Genomic DNA, 14789 nt, shown 5'->3' with positions numbered 1-14789 from the left:
ACAGCTATTGAATCCTGGAGGAAGACATACATCACATGCTGGGTAGATTTTCATGGTCATGGCTCCGTTGTGAAGTAGCTCACCGAAGGTGGGAGGTCTGTGTTGATGTCTGGGGTCTGCTTCAGGAAATCAGGGATTTGGCAGTGGGCTGCTATGAATAATCATTGAGTTAGGGGAGAGGAAAGTGTACTGGGGGTGCTGGGAGAGGAAGATGTACCGGGTGATGAGATTAGGAAGGTGGGTGGCAATACTGTTGGGGGTGGTGAGGTTGGGGGGAGGGAGTAAGGGGGCAGAAGGTGTAATGGGAGCATGTGGCAACTGGGGAGGAAGGTGTAAGGAGGGGGAAAGGAGTCTGGAAGGAGGAAGGAGCCCAGAGGAGGGAAGCAGTCCAGGGGGACGGAGTCCGGTTGGGGTGGGTGGGAGGGGGGGTAGGAGAGCGTAAGGGGGGGATGTCCAGGTGAATGTGCAAGGGAGGGATATGTGGAGTTGATGACTGCCTCCTAGGGAGCAAACTGAGGGTGGGCATGGTGTGAGGGAATGTTGGGTATGAGAGGGGGCAGAGTGAGCTGGTAGGGTGGAAGGGTGAGGGTATGACAGTAGGGATAGAAGGATGTTGGTGAGGTCTCGAAGGCAGACAATGGCCTTGGGGGTGGAAAGGAGGAGGTTGGAGAGGTCAAAGTAGATGGAGGTGGGATCCTCGGGAAGATAGGTAAAGTGCAAGTTCACCTGCACATCCTGGAAAGAAAAGTATTCTGGTTGCTAGGTAACAGTGGGGAGGTAGAAGGTGATGCAGGGGGGTAAACAGCGATGGGGGAAAGTACATGGATGACTGGGGGAGGGCAAAGGACAATGGAGCTGGAAGCAAATCTTACAATGACCTTGCTTCTGAAATCGAAAATGAGAGGAGCCTTGTGTTGGGCGGGCACAGGTGCTGTATGGGAGTGCTATCAGTGGGTGGGCAGAGATGCAGCTCAGCTCAAATGGACAACTGAAAGAGAACCCCAGCTGACAGCATTGGAAATGTTTGGGACACTGAGATGAGTGTAATGGAGGAAGGCTCCGCATACAAGGGAGAATGCTTGCACTAGGCTCCGAAAGGCCCTGCCACACAAACATATCTCCCTCTAGAATCACTGCTGGTCTGGCTGTGTGCAGCAGAACTGCTAGTGCGGGGGGGGGGAGGGATGCGCAGCGGGAGGACTTGCGAAGCCTATAAATTAAGTTGAAAGACACTATTACACATTACTTAGTAGAAGTGAATATATTTTCAAATTATTAAGTTACAAAATGTTTTCACCCATTCAACCGCTTATGATCAGAATTTCTTAACTTTTCTAGACCTATGATTATTTCTAGGTGCTGCCCTGATAGCCACTGGAGGGGTGGAGACAGCCTGTGCAATGGTTTTCCCTATTGCCTTTGATGACTTCGGAGTGGATCCTCTGGAGACCTAAGGCCTTGAGGTCCATGGCTTGCTTTGGCTGTCCTCCTGTACGTTTACTGAGGATGAGGTTGAGGGGGTCACAGTCGAAGGGGACTCGGAGGGAGAGGACAGCTTCTGAAATTCCTGAATGGGCTAATCCAGCTGCTGCTGCTTCTCCCTTCGGGCGCCTGAGGGCCCCGGCCTGACTTCTTGAAGGGAAAGAGCACCTGGAGGGATTTTGAGGTGCCCTGTTTCCTTCTCGTGTTGCCACTACAGGAACTCACCTGTGGCTACATGATGGAGTGCAGGTCTGCACATATTTCCGCATTCTGTTGGACCAGGTTTCCATGGAGTCCACCATCACCCCATGGAGGCCTCCATATGTGCACATGTGGGCACCACTTCATCAGAGAGCAGGTGGACGTACTCCTCTGACTCGCATGCCACTCTGTTGAGGGCTTCCAACAACTCTGTGATGTTCCCCCGCCTTCTGCTGACTCTCCACGATGAGTTGAAAGGCTGAATCCAGAGGCTTGTCATCTGGCTCGGACTTCACAGATGCCTCTTCCACAGCAGTCCTCCAAGTTCCAGGGAGCACTGCTGAACCTGTCTCCTCTTGCTGCGGACCATGTCCATGTGGTAACCACCAGATTGCGAACCCAAGCCTGCCCTAGATCTAGGTCCCACAAAGGTGTGTATCTCTGCACTGGTGGAGGGTGTGGTTAAGCGCTGTGACGGGTATTCCAGGCTTCCTATATCCAGTTCTTCAATGGAGGAGGTATCCTCTTGGCTGGAGGTGAGGACCTGGATGGAGCTGAGTGACTGGCTGGCTAGGGGTGTCAATTGCTTGGCAGAGCTTCCTGTGAACCAAAATGGAGATGATAAATGCATGGCAGGAGAGTCAAAAGCAGGAGAGAGAGCACTCACACTTGTGTTGAGAGAGGGATGATGTGGTACAGGATCCTTACGTGTTTGTTCGACACTGATCTCACCATTGCCGCAAGCGCGGTCCATGTCCTCACCAGTCAGCGTGATGGCATGCTCCTCAAAGTGAGTGAGTGATCAAATGTGGGCAACTCCGGCCCCAGTCTGGTACCTCTCCCTGTTGTGAGCCAGTTCTCCAACATAAAAACAGATGGAGAGAGTATGAGCAGGACACATGGCACTGGATGGAATGTTTGTGTGGTGAGCAGAGCCATGGCCGGGATGAGGATGCGGGCTCCAGAGCACATGAGCGTGATTGGTGTTGTCCCTTGAGGTGTGAGATCCCTGGGATGTGTGATGGATTTGTGAATGTGTGAGTTGAGAGTTATGCAAAGAGTGACTTACCCTCACAGAATAGGTGAGACCATTCATCCATTTCCTGCACTGGATGGCTGTCCTCATATGCAGGGTGTTGGATCCATGTCACTGGATCGGTGACATTGCTTGCTGGTCTTTGCCCAAAGAGGGGGTAGGGGACTTCACAGGGGCCACCACTGTATCCAGTAGGCATTCGAGAGGTGTCACTAAATTTAGGGGCGAGATGTTTCTTCTCTTTGGCAGCAATCAGTTCCCAGCAGCTTCCTATCCCTTGAAGAGTGCTAGCTCTGTGTAGGGGCAGCCTTTAATTATGGCGCCTGGTTTACTGAAGGCCTGTGGTGATAGCGGGGCGGGTGAATCAGAGGCCACCCCACCAGCAACCTGGTGTGTTTCCTGGGAATTAATTATTAATGAAGCTGGATACACCGGGAATTGGACGATATGGCGTGAAAAGCCACCATCGCGGATGGTGGGTAAACGTCCTTTTTCCCTGCCCGCTTATGCACTTAATGAAAATCTGGGATGATTCCACCGCAGGTGCAAAGACTAGTAGAACAAACAATTGTTAATGTATGAGAACAGTGGGTAACTTGGGTAACTCAGTTACCCTTGATCATGCATGGCCTCTGTTCATTAAGAAAAGGAGGATGTTTGGATTTTGAAATGTAACAGTACTAAATGCCCTATCTGCCCTGCCATAGTCATGTGACCTCTGCCATGAGGCACTCTCTCCGTACGTTGCCATTTTATATCAATTCAATAAAGCCCTACAATGAGAAAGCACTGCTGCCTTGGAACTCGAAATTGGCTTCAGATTTCTGGTGCATTGGGACTAGTTCTGAGGCAGGTGGGATCTGTTCAAGAAGGTTGGGTTGCACGTCAACTAAGCTGAGACCCACGTTCTTATGGAGAGGTTAACTAGTGCTGTGATGGAGAGTTAAAATAAATTCGGTTGGATGATGATCAGGCGGATGAAACATTTGAGAGAAGAAACAAGGTGCATAAAGGACTGTGAGATGCAAATTGCACAAGAGTAATGTTGAATGGTTCAGAAATAGGTTGAATCAGACAGCAGGCAAGTGCAAGTATTGATCAAATAAACTTTTAGAGCACTGGAAAGGAATGTGATGTAGTTGAGGGGTCCAAGACATAATCCTATTTGGTTAGAATTAAGGAATAATAGAGAATAAGAGGAACAATATTGTGCTACGGGGTATATATTACATGCCACCAAATTGAAATAGAGGAGCAAATGTTCAAATAAATTACAGACAGTTGCAAGATAATGGGATAACAACTGTGTAAACAGTAAAGAGGAGAATTTTTTGAGATAAAAGCAGAAAATGTTGGAAATACTGAACTAGTCTGGCAGCATCTATGGAGAGAAAATACTTAACATTTCAGGTCAATAACCTTTCTTCAGAACTGGACAGTAATTTTTTAAATGTGTACAAGATGCAAGAAAACCTTTTGGATCAGTGTGTTTCAAGCCCAACAAGGAAGCGAGCAGTACCAGATCTAGTACAGGGGAATGAAGTGAGGCAATGGAGCATATTTCAGTTATGGAGCATTTGGGGAACAGTGAAAATATCAGGTTTAGAATACTTATGGAAAAGGACAAGGATCAAGTATAAAAATACTTAACTGGAGAAGGGGTCATTTCAGTGAGCTGAAAAGGGATCAGGGAGGAGATCATAAGGAATAGGATGAGCAAAGAGAGAAGGCTTGAGAATAGAATCGCGGCTAATGTAAAAGGAAAGCTGAAAGTATTTTATAAGCATATAAACAGTAAAATGGTAGTCAAAGGAAGGCTGAGTTCAATTAGAGCTCAAAAAGAGATCATCTTGAAGAGCATGATTGATGTACTAAGTACTTTGTATTTGTATTTACTGGCATTATCCTCTTCTCAGATATAGCAGTAAGTTTTTTTTCATTCCTTAACACGATGTGGGTGTCGCTTGCTAGGCCAGCATATATTGCCTGTCCCTAATTGCCCTTAAGAAGGTGGTGATGAGCTGCCTTCTGGAACCGTTGTAGTCCCTGTGGTGTAGGTACACCCACAGTGCTGCTAGGGAGGGAGTTCCAGGATTTTGACCCAGCGACAGTATAGGAATGGTGATATATTTCCAAGTCAGCACAGTGAGTGGCTTAGAAGAGAACTTCCAGGTAGTGGTGTTCCCAAGTGTCTGCTGCCCTTGTCCTTCTAGATGGTAGCAGTCGTGAGTTTGGAAAGTGCTGCTTAAGGAGCCTTGGTGAGTTCCTGCAGTGCATCTTGTAGATGTAACATACTGCTGCCACTATGTGTTGGTGGTGGAGGGGATGAATGTGGAGGAGATGCAATTCAAGTGGATTGCTTTGCCCTGGACAGTGTCAAGCTTCCTGAGTGTTGTTAGAGCTGCACTCATCCAGGAAAGTGGAGAGTATTCCATAACACTCCTGACCTGTGACTTGTAGATGGTGGACAAGCTTTGGGGAGTCAGGAGATGAGTTACTTGCCGCAGTATTCCTAGCCTCTGACCTGATCCTGTAGCCACAGTATTTATATGTCTAGTGCAGTTCAGTTTCTGGTCAATGGTAACCACCAGGATGATGATAGTGGGGGATTCAGCCATGGTAATGCCATTAAATGTCATGGGGTGATGGTTAGGTTCTCTCTTGTTGGAGATAGTCATTGCCTGGCACTTGTGCGGCATGAATGTTACTGGCCATTTATCAGCCCAAGTCTGGATATTGTCCAGGTCTTGCTCTTTTTAATATGGACTGCTTAAGTATCTGAGGAGTTAAGAATAGTGCTGGACATTGCCACTTTTGACCTTATGATGGAAGGAAGGTCATTGATGAAGCAGATGAAGATGGTTGGGCTTAGAACACTATCCTGAGGAACTCCTGCAGTGGTGTCCTGGAACTGAGGTGATTGACCTTCACCCACCACAACCATCTTCCTTTGCGCTAGATATAACTCCGACCAGCAGAGAGTTTTCCTCCTGATTGCCATTGACTCCAGTTTTGCTAGGGCTGCATGATGTCAGACTCAGTCAAATGCTGCCTTGATGTCAAGGACAATCACTCTCATCTCAGTAAGGTGAGGAAGATGGTGATATTGGATGGGATTAAACAGATAAAGAGGAGGTACTGAACAAGTTGCCAGAACTCAAAGTAGAAAAGTCTGGATGCAATGCAAGCTAGGTTACTGAGGAAACTAACAGTGGAAATCATGGAGGCTCTTGCCACAACCTTTTAATTCTGCTTAGATATGGGGGTGGTGCCAGAGGACTGGAGGATTACAAATGTTACGCCCCTGTTAAAAAAAATGGAAGAGAGATAAACCCAGCAACTACAGGGCAGTCAGTTGAAGGTCAGTGGTGGGGAACCATTTGGAGACAATAATCTGGGACAAAATTATTGGTGCTTGGCTAAGTATGGGCAAATTAATGAAAGTCAGCACACATTTAATGAATGACAAATCACGTTTAACTAACTTGATTGAACTCTTTGAGGAAGTGATGCAGAGAGTAATTGGGAGTAGTGTGGTTGGTGTCATCGAGTCACTGTAATCGGGAGCCATGTTGTGGGCGCGCACGGTCCGTAACTTCAGTACCTCGCTGATCCGCAGATCACACTATGAGGAAGGCCCGGGAAAGAACTTGCCATTTTCTGTGGAGAACAAGTGGAAGCTATTGGCTCCGGCTTTTCTGCTCCATTTGTTTTAGTCTGGCATCAAATGCTCAAGAAATGAGACTGTTATTCAATGGAGCTCCACCTCAACTGTATTGTGATGTCTGCTGAACAGCTTAAATCCTCATGAGTCTTTGCTGTCAATATTTCCAGTGAGATGTTCTTGTAAATAAAAGTATTAACAAATTAAACATTTTGCTCTTAAAAAAAAATAAGGACTTTCAGAAGGTGTTTAATGAAGTGCCACATAATGGACTTGTGAGCAAAATTAAAGCCAATGGGAAGAGAGGGACAGCACAATTGTGTATGCAAAATTTGCTAGGAGAGAAAGCAGAGAATAATGGTGAACAGTTTTACACCCTGGACAGAAATGCACCCCAGTATTAGGATCACTGCTCTTTTTGGTATATATTGATGGCCTGGACTTGGGTATACAGAGTATAATTTCATAATTTGCAGATGACACAAAACTTGGAAATTTAGTAAACAATGATAACAGACCAGGAAGACATGGACAGACTGATGAAGTAGACAGACACATGCCAGATGAAATTTAACGCAGAGAAAGGTGAAGTAATCATTTTTCGTAGGAAAAATGAAGGCAATATAAATGGGGGTGAAAGAACAGAGAATCCTTGGGATGTACGTACACAAATCTTTGAAGGTGACAGGATAAATTGAGAAGTCCTTTTAAAATAACATGGTATACTTGGCTTTGTTAATAGAAGTGTAAAGTACGAAAGCAAGGAAGTCATGCTGAATCATTATAAAACATTGGTTAGGCCTCAGCTAGAATATTGTGTTCAATTTTGGGCATCATGCTTTAAGAAGAATGCCACAGCCTTAGAGGAGGTGCAGAGGCGATTTACTAGAATGGTCCTAGGGATGATGAACCTAGTCATGTGGAGAAGCTGAGTACTTTCCTTACAGAAGGGAGGTTTAAAGGAGGATTTGATAGAGGTGTTCAAAATCATGAATGGTTCTGTTAAAGTAAATCAGGTGAAACTGTTTCAAGTGGCTGAAGGGTCAGTTCCAGAAGGCACACATTTAAGGTGATGGTAAAAGAACCAGGGGTTCAAGAGGAAAAGAGAAAACAGAGTTGTGCTCTGGAATACACTGCCGTAAAGGGTGCTGGAAGCAGATTCAATAATAATCTTCAGAAGGAAATTAGATAGTTTCTTGAAGGGAGAACATTTATAGAGCTATGGCAAAAGAGCTGGGTGGTGGACTTCCCCTTAAATGGACATGCCTAGATAGCACGCCTTTGTTAAATTCACACCTGTTCGAAGTTTACTCCAAACACAATCAAGAGAACTCTAGATTCCTCATCTCCAAGATCAATGCTTCACAAAAGAAAGCTAAAGAGATTAATTATCCACCAGAAAGACACAGTCTATCTCCTATTGTGTGATGATGTCTTTGGGCTTCCAAATCATTCTGGTTAAACAATATCAGTATTGGTCTTGTGGCCAAAACCAACTGGTGATAACAAGCTTTGATCTAAAGACCTGGGCAGTTTGCGGAAAGCAGTGGAAAGACAGCAGCTGCAGAAAAGATGCTGTGCTATCTTTGCCTTTTAAGAACCTGAGGGCTGCAAACTCTTTAAAATGTGTCCCAGCCTGATTCTTATATCAAAGTATCTAAGTCCACCTGCAAAGAAATTGGACCTCCTGATATGAAAGCCACAAGTGTATAACCTCATGACCTGCAGAACATTCATCTCTTCGAGGAAATCATGCAATCTGACTTAGTTACTGAACTCGTCTAAACTGCAATTCAAGAGTGAAAAGACTTCCTTCTTCCCTGGATCCACAAAGACTTTTCCTACAATGAGCTAATCACGTGAACTGTGAACTATGAGCTATTCTTTTGTTTACAAGTTGTAACACTATACCATTTTCTTTAACTGTACCTTTCTTGTGTGTGTGGAAGTGATTGATTTGGACTTAGACTTTTGACGTCTGAGTTGAATGCATGAATAAATAACCCTCTTTATTTAAACACACAAAAGCTTGCTGCTGTTATTTTAAAATTCACTACACACATACTCCAGGGGTGAAGAACCACACCTTTCTCCCCCTCCAAAATCACACTGATTATGGGGCAGTCTGTGGAAGGGAATTGGGGGTTTCAGTTTATCTCTCATCCCTGTCTCTATGATTTGGTTAGTTCACTTGTCCTTGATAAATAAAAGCTTGTAACCAATTAGTTAGTTGAAGATGGCAGTGACCAATTTAAAAGAATACAACCAAGAGCATTAAATCAGTCAGTTGAAGAATGGCTAATTTTCAGGCAATTCAAAATGCCTCTTTGTGATGCTAGAGGATATCCTGTTCCAGTCACAAATGGATGAAGCTGCTTGATTGTGGTGATTTGGACTTATGCTAATGAGTTGGTATAGATACTTCACCTCCACAAAACGTACATATTCTAGTCACATTTTGTTATTTGAGCCCTTAGCAGAAACCAAAGCCCAGATTTCATGAAGGAAATGGAAATTTCCCAACTCGCAAGCCCATTTCCATTAAAGAGGCTCACTCCCATCATATTTTCATCCCAGGGAGGCAGGGGTGAGATGGAGTTGAGCCCACTACCTCCCGAGGCAGATCTGAGATAGCAACAGGTGCGGTTGATGGTGAGGATGGCAGGCTATAGAAGGTCTGATCCATTTATTGAGACATAAGTCCAGTTGTGTTCATGACTGTCAGGCCCTCAACCTCCCATGTCCCCCTGTGAGGAGCACGTTTTTGGAAAATTTGGAGGACATTGAATTTTGGACATTCTTCCGCCTGAGTTATTTTTTAAAGTTTTGCAATATTAATTAGGGGCCGTGAATATGCTTTTCTTAAGAAACCAAGAGTCAACAGAGACGCCCAATGGGAACACCTGGAGAGAAAAGAGATACTTTGTATACCTAAGTTAACAAAGAACTGCTATTCCCAGGCTAAAGACTCTTGCTGATTGGTTAAAAATACCTGGCTTAAGAGAAGTATTCTCTGAACATCTTAGTCTTTAAAACTGTTGGGCAGAGTGAGTATTGGTGTGCCTTAGCAGCAAGCTGCAAGCAAAAGACTCTCTCCTTCTCTCTCTGCAACCCCCCCCCCCGCCCCCAAACTGTAACCTGTATGTTAACCAGTTTATTAACTTGTTTTTTTAAGTAGCTTGTTATATAATAAATCAATCTTTTGTGTTTACTCAAAGAAGCCTAGTTAGAGTCTTTTTATGCTGGGGAAAACAGTATCAAAGGTAAACAATTGGCCAGTTTTGTGTGTGGATTAAATATTTAAACAATTGTTGCAACCCATGGAGAAGTGGGGCTGGAATTGATCATGCATCCCTCCCATCATGGTCCATAACACCCCTCCATACCTCTTCATGGTACCTCTATGCCCCCATGTCTCCCACATCTCCCATGCCGCCTCATATATGCCATGTCCTCTCATTTCCTCATATTTCACATGACCCCTCATATCTCCCATGTCATCTCCATGATCCCTCATAATTTCCATGCCCCATGTGCCCTCATATCTCCCATGTCCCCTCATTTCTCCCATGTCACCTCCATGATCCCTCCTATTTTTCATGCCCGCTCATACCCTTTCCATACCCTCTATTTCCCTTTGATGCCTTCATGCATCCTTCCTACCAACTCAGTATCTACTATGTTCAGAACAAATGAGCTATTGTCAAGTCTGGCAAGTCTTTGAAATGATCCTGTAGCATAAACAGAGACTTTGGAAAAAAATGCTCAGCATATCACTTAACAGTGTCAATCAACTATAGCTATTTAGAGTATCACTGTAAGAAGCTTTTCTCCACTTCACAAACAACAAAGCTATCACTCCCCTACAAACTGTATAAACATTTCCTGCTGAGTGGATTAGCCATTCTTGGAGCTCAGCCAAGCATTCATAATATGGCCACCTGGAAAGACAGATGTCTGACCACCTGTTCTTGCTGCTTCTGCTGATGCAGTTGCCAGATGGCCTCATTATGAATGCTTGACTGAGTTCCAAGCATGGCTAATCCGCTTAGCTCAGCAGCCAATATTTCTATGCGCATGCTCACTACACGCACCCTTATCCTGCGCTGGCAAAAATAGCCAGAAATGATAATGGGGCAGGACTCCGAGAATCAGGTCTCGCCGGCCATTTTTAAAGGTCTCTGGAGTCAGTTGACTGGGTGAAAATCCAGGCCCAAGTGTTTACCTGTAGTTTATATTTCTATATTATTAGTTGCGCCATAGTGCTGATAGGTATAATGGGAGCGAACATGAATTTTCTCTCATATTTGACCCTGACAGTTGTTGGAAGTACAGAAAGACTTTATGAAACAGCCCAACTACATATATTGCACAACTTATTTCAATTCTTTTCAAATTTTTCTTAGGGTCTTCCTATAGAATTTGATCCTCTGTGGGCTATCTACCTAGCTTGTGAAAGATTGTTAGCCACTGAAAGGAAGGCAGTAGTACTATTGCAGAAAGTGAAATTTTGGGAGTATACAGGAATATAACTATTGTACTAATCAATCGATACATACAGAAAAATATCAGGGTATAAACTTGTCTTGCACAATGTCAGCAGCACAATGCAGAAGCTATCAAAACTTTTTACACTGTTCTATATTTTCTTTTCTATCCAGTTCATTGACTGGAAGACCAGTCACATGCTTTTCGTGTTACAGAAGCTACATATGGTATAGGATAAGCCTACCTTCTCTCAAGTCCAATGTATGTTGTTGCATGCATTCAGTCAAGGACCATGAGCTGGGCTTTCTGGGCGGCCTGTCAGACAAGATTACAACTGCAACGTACATGAACAGGACAGAACATTGAAGCTGCTGATTTTGACAAATAAACCTAATTCTTTCCACGTCCTCACTTTTTCACTAATGCTTAAGTCGACATCTCTGCCATTTTCTTTGACTCAGCATCGATTAGACATGATTACTCTGTCAAAGGTTTTTAGATGTAACAATAACAGTGGATGGCAACCTAGTGGCCATTCTTTCTCACCATAGTCACTTTTGTGTTCGGTGAAAACGGCACAGCATTTATCTGCATACTGTGATTTAAAACTCTGAGCATGCTTGTAGTGATTTAGTTGCTGATTATCTTTCTGGTGAAGAGTTTTCTCATTTGTAGGGCAAAGGTTTCTAGGTGGTATTAACAAAGAGAATAGATCACTGATAAAGAAGAGAAACGATGTTGGGTCACACCTACAGACTTCTCTTAAGAGCCCATGTATGTAGGCCTTATGGTGAAACAGACATTTATTTATGATAACTTAGACATGGTTCTTCCAGTTCGATGCGACACAAAGGGCAGCTAGACGCCACCACCAGCCCCATTCCATTGCAATCTCATTCATTCCAGACCAGATAGAGGCCTATTCTTGTAAGTCTTCCTTAAATGTACTTCACCAGGTCTTCTTTGGCCAACCCCATCATTTTCTTCCATCTGGTTGCGTCCATTCTACTGTCACTCTGGTGGAGCATACATCTGGTGGGAGGCAAAGTACGTGAACCTCAGTTGTTTCTCCGTCATGTTGTCTCGCAGGCGACTGACCAGTCCTCTGTGACACAGCTTCATTGGTGATGTTGCCTCTCCATTTGATGCCCAGGATCTTATGTAGGCAGCACTGGTGAAAGACATCCAACTTCCATGTCTCACTGGCATAAATTGTGGACACTACCATAGACATGTAGAGTTGCAGCTTCATGGCTGTGTTGATGATGTTGGATGCCCATACCATGTACAGCCACTGGAAGACCGATGCTCCTTTGCCAATTCTTGTATAGACATTCATTTCTACATCAACCTCCCTGGAGATGTTGCTCCTTAGGTCCTTGATGTTCTGTTGCCCAATGTTGATGGGGGCCTTGTTACTGTCTAGTCATCATTGTCTTGGTCTTCTTGCAGCTGATGCATAGACCAATCTTGGTGCCACTACTTTCAAGACTAGTGGTCATATTTTGCAGCATGCATGATTCTTTGGCCAGCAAGGCAATGGCATTTGCAAAATCCAGGTCCATCAACTGGTGGTACTGTCATGGAATGCCAAAGTCTGCAACCAGCATTGCCTTCTCCATGATGAAATCAGTAACCCAGGGGAAAAGGAATGGGAGAGTATATAGCCTTGCTGTGCTCCTTTGATGTTGAAGAAGTCTGTGCTGCCTTTACTGGTCTTGATGCAGTAGTTGGAGTCACAGTATAAGGCTGTGAAGATGTTAATATACCAGGATGGGTGTCTTGCGATGTGCCAGAGTGACTGCAGATGGAAAGCTATTGAAAGTCTTCTTAAAATTAATAAAGTTGGTAAAAAGTGGCTTCTGATACTCTAGACTCTAGTGTGAGTGCCTGAGTGAGTAAAGATCTGCTCGCAGCATGATCTGCCATCCCAGAAGCCTGCCTATTCTTCACAAAGGGTACCACCTACTCCTGCTTTCAACCTGAATAGCACCATGTTGAAGACCTTGCCAGGTATTGACCTCAGTGTTATGCCCCTTAATAATACTTATGACATGTGTGACGGAAACAAAGTACTTTGACTGATGATGTGTCTTACAATTGGCTTATTTCTTTAACTATATGCACAGAATTAAAAATCAGATTCACATACAGGAAATAGCACTGCTGGTTTTAATACAACGTAGCCCCAAATTAAATGGCCTGTCAGTGACAGGTTTCCAAAAGTGGAGCCAAGTCATTCAATTGAAATACAACGGAGTATGTTTGAATATACCTGAGATTGGCAACTCTGTTTGAGATACATATTGGCCAGAACTTCCGATATCTGAATGATCGTACTTCGGAAGCACCTCCAAGGCTCACTGGGGGTCCCCTCGGAAGTCCCAACGCACTGCTCCTGACATGCCCTCCTTCAATGAAAAGTGCAGGAGGGCATGCCAGGGGCAGCACCAGGCATACCCAAAAGTGAAGTGTCAACCTGGTGAAGCTACAATATAGTAGCGGTGTCAAGGTTGGCCTATGCATTCCATACAGCATAAACAGCAAGCAATAAACAGAGCTAAGTGATTCAGCAAGCAACGGGTTAGATCTAAGCTCTGAAGACCTTCCACATCCAGCCGTGAATGGTGGTGGACAATTAAACAACTAACTGGAGGAGGAGGCTCCACAAATATTCCCATCCTCAATGATGGGGAAGCCCAGCAGGTCAGTGCAAAGGTAAAGCTGAAGCATTTACAACAAGCTTCAGCCAGAACTGTTGAGTGGATGGTCCATCCCAGCCTCCTCTGGAGGTCCCCAACATCACAGATGGCAGTCGTCAGCCAATTTGATTCACTCCACATGATATCAAGAAAAAGCCAAAGGCATTGGATACTGCAAAGTCCATGGGCCCTGACGATATTCCAGCAAAAGTACTGAAGGCTTTGTGCTCCAGAACTTGCCATGCCCCTAGCGAAGCTGTTCCAGTATAGTTACAGCACTGGCATTTATCCAACAATTTGAAAAATTGCCCAGGTATGTCTGTACACAAAAAGCAGGTCAAATCCAACCAGGCCAATTACCGCCCTATTAATCCACTCTCAATCATCAGTAAATTGATGGAAGGGGCCCATTAACAGTGCTATCAGGCAGCACTTGCTTAGCAATAGCCTGCTCACTGATGCTCAGTTTGGGTTCCAGCAGGGTCATTCAGCTCCTGACCTCATTACAGCCTTGGTTCAAACATGGACGAAAGAGCTGAGCTCCAGAGGTGAGATGAAAGTGACTGGCCTTGACATCACAACAGCATTTGACCGAACGTGGCATCAAGGAGCCCTAGCAAAACTCAAGTTAATGGGAATCATGAGGAAAACTCTCCATTGGATGGAGTCATACCTAGCACAAAGGAAGATTATTGTGGTTGAAGGTCAGTCATCACTGCAGGAGTTCCTCAGGGTAGTGCCCTAGGCCCAATCATCTTCAGCTACTTCATCAATGACCTTCCTTCCATCATGAGGTCAGAGTGAGGATGTTCGCTGATTGCACAATGTTCAGCACCATTTGTGATGACTCAGATACTGAAGCAGTCCACATCCAAATGCAGCAAGACCTGGCTTGGGTTGACAAGTGGCAAGTAACATTTGCACCACACAAGTGCCAGGCATCTCCAACAAGAGGGAATCTAAACATCACCCCTTGACATTCAGTGGCATTACCATCACTGAATCCCCCATTATCAACATCCTGGGGGTTACCATTGACCCGAAAACGAACTAGACTCTACTTGCAAACATTGTGGCTACAAGAGCAGGTCAGAGGCTAGGAATTGTGAGGTGAGTAACCCACCCCCGACTCCCCAAAGCCTATCCACCATCCACAAGGCACAAGCCAGAAGTATGATGTAATACTGTCCGTTTGCCTGGATGAATGCAGCTCCAA

General features: G+C 44.7%; 1 protein-coding gene and 1 pseudogene across 1 annotated transcript in view; both read left to right on the top strand.

The window, feature by feature from the left end:
- dock3 (dedicator of cytokinesis 3) overlaps positions 1-14789 on the top strand; it is a 1401685-nt gene that overhangs the window by 507476 nt on the left and 879420 nt on the right. The gene's annotated exons all lie outside the window — the stretch shown is intronic.
- LOC121279930 lies at positions 6272-6591 on the top strand (annotated as a pseudogene).

Source organism: Carcharodon carcharias, chromosome 7, assembly GCF_017639515.1.
Source record: "Carcharodon carcharias isolate sCarCar2 chromosome 7, sCarCar2.pri, whole genome shotgun sequence".
Classification (NCBI taxonomy): domain Eukaryota; kingdom Metazoa; phylum Chordata; class Chondrichthyes; order Lamniformes; family Lamnidae; genus Carcharodon; species Carcharodon carcharias.
This window is presented reverse-complemented; position numbering and strand designations above follow the sequence as displayed.